The sequence below is a fragment of the Triturus cristatus genome, chromosome 1_2, assembly GCF_964204655.1.
Source record: "Triturus cristatus chromosome 1_2, aTriCri1.1, whole genome shotgun sequence".
In the NCBI taxonomy this organism is placed as follows: Eukaryota; Metazoa; Chordata; class Amphibia; order Caudata; family Salamandridae; genus Triturus; species Triturus cristatus.
This window is the reverse complement of record NC_140580.1, coordinates 1,069,171,974-1,069,174,454: the sequence shown is the minus strand read 5'-3', so window position 1 is coordinate 1,069,174,454 and position 2,481 is coordinate 1,069,171,974. Positions and strand designations below refer to the sequence as shown.

Below are 2,481 nucleotides of genomic sequence, written 5' to 3'. Positions count from 1 at the left end.
GATGACAAAACGGTGGAACTTTCCCGTGTCCCGTGCAAGGCGGAACATCATTGTCCAAAGAGCATGTTTAAAATTAGTTTACGGGAGTCGGATGGACACTGATAAAGTATTAAGTTTACATCGGATAAACTCATGATCACACTAGTTATATTGTATTAAGTTTTGACAATGTTAGCGGTACGACAAAAACAAATGTACGGGACATCATTTAACTTAGTGAAATGGATTCTTTAAGAGCTTAACAATGATTACGGCATGCATCAGTAGTTGTAGTGCACTATGGGAGACTGAGTGTTAGAAGATGGTCGGCCATCCACGATATGTTCCGGGTTACATTACCACGTGATAGAAGGGGAGGGGCAGAGTTCAAATTTAAATAGTGGCGAACAACGGCAAGGACATCTAATGGTGAGGAAATCTTTTGATGGAGGATGAGAAGATGTGTTTTTAATAGCAGGTATGCGAGGGGTTTGATTAAGGAATGAGGGTTGCCACACTAGGGGTGGTAAGAAGGATTTTATTCATGGAACAAGAAGTTAAGAGGGTATACCATACGATAATGGATGCATATGGGGAGGTAAAGACTGGGGTTATTTAGAAGGAATGGATTTCCTGAACGAGGACTCGGTTGCAATGTACATAAACGGAACGCTAGCTGCTATAATCTTATTAACATTGGTTGAGTTGTAAATTGAAGATAATATTAACATTTAGAATGTTCGTGATTTGTAAAATGAAGTATAAAATAGTATCCTTCACAGTATTTAATGAAATGTTGTTTTTTACATTGGTTGTGATCGTAATGTATATTCTATTGTTAAATTACAGTTACCCCTGACGAAGGGCCCCCGAGGCCCGAAATGCATTGGGTGTCAATAAACTGCTTTTAATGGACATTGCCTTGGTACGTGTTTTTGATGAAGAGGTTCGGATGGCCCACTTAAACATGAGAAGCTTAGAAAATTGCAGTTCCTTGCATGAGGATTGAAAATGTTTTATTAAAGAGAGAATGAAACATGGAGCCAACAGTAATCAAAAAGGAAAAAAAAGGTTGAAAGAATATGAACATTTGCATATGCAACAAATGTCGTGCCACTGGTTTGGGGTTTAAATATAACCCCATTATATTGTTGATGTTTTGCAATCACGTGCATCTTGGGCTGGGCACGTTACCAGTGTTAAGCACACACAACGGATGAACTTTGATGAGGACAACAATAAGAATATGAGGTATTTCGGTGTGCAACCCGTTCCCTTATAATGTTGTTGATGAATCAGCCCTATCGGATTAGCACCCACTTTGATCTAATAAAACGATGACAAAACGGTGGAACTTTCCCGTGTCCCGTGCAAGGCGGAACATCATTGTCCAAAGAGCATGTTTAAAATTAGTTTACGGGAGTCGGATGGACACTGATAAAGTATTAAGTTTACATCGGAGAAACTCATGATCACACTCGTTATATTGTATTAAGTTTTGACAATGTTAGCGGTACGACAAAAACAAATGTACGGGACATCATTTAACTTAGTGAAATGGATTCTTTAAGAGCTTAACAATGATTATGGCATGCATCAGTAGTTGTAGTGCACTATGGGAGACTGAGTGTTAGAAGATGGTCGGCCATCCACGATATGTTCCGGGTTACATTACCACGTGATAGAAGGGGAGGGGCAGAGTTCAAATTTAAATAGTGGCGAACAACGGCAAGGACATCTAATGGTGAGGAAATCTTTTGATGGAGGATGAGAAGATGTGTTTTTAACAGCAGGTATGCGAGGGGTTTGATTAAGGAATGAGGGTTGCCACACTAGGGGTGGTAAGAAGGATTTTATTCATGGAACAAGAAGTTAAGAGGGTATACCATACGATAATGGATGCATATGGGGAGGTAAAGACTGGGGTTGTTTAGAAGGAATGGATTTCCCGAACGAGGACTCGGTTGTAATGTACATAAACGGAACGCTAGCTGCTATAATCTTATTAACATTGGTTGAGTTGTAAATTGAAGATAATATTAACATTTAGAATGTTCGTGATTTGTAAAATGAAGTATAAAATAGTATCGTTCACAGTATTTAATGAAATGTTGTTTTTTACATTGGTTGTGATCGTAATGTATATTCTATTGTTAAATTACAGTTACCCCTGACGAAGGGCCCCCGAGGCCCGAAATGCATTGGGTGTCAATAAACTGCTTTTAATGGACATTGCCTTGGTACGTGTTTTTAATGAAGAGGTTCGGATGGCCCACTTAAACATGAGAAGCTTAGAAAATTGCAGTTCCTTGCATGAGGATTGAAAATGTTTTATTAAAGAGAGAATGAAACATGGAGCCAACAGTAATCAAAAAGGAAAAAAAAGGTTGAAAGAATATGAACATTTGCATATGCAACAAATGTCGTGCCACTGGTTTGGGGTTTAAATATAACCCCATTATATTGTTGATGAGCTGCAGAAAGGCACTGCAATGGGTCTTT

At 38.7% G+C, this 2,481-nt stretch overlaps 1 long non-coding RNA gene across 1 annotated transcript; it reads left to right on the top strand.

Moving 5' to 3' along the window:
• The first annotated feature begins 360 nt into the window (after window positions 1-360).
• On the top strand, window positions 361-2,211 carry LOC146868667 (uncharacterized). The gene is made up of 2 exons (XR_014966342.1): window positions 361-457; window positions 829-2,211. It is a non-coding gene; the product is annotated as an uncharacterized LOC146868667 (long non-coding RNA).
• The last annotated feature ends 270 nt before the right edge of the window (window positions 2,212-2,481 follow it).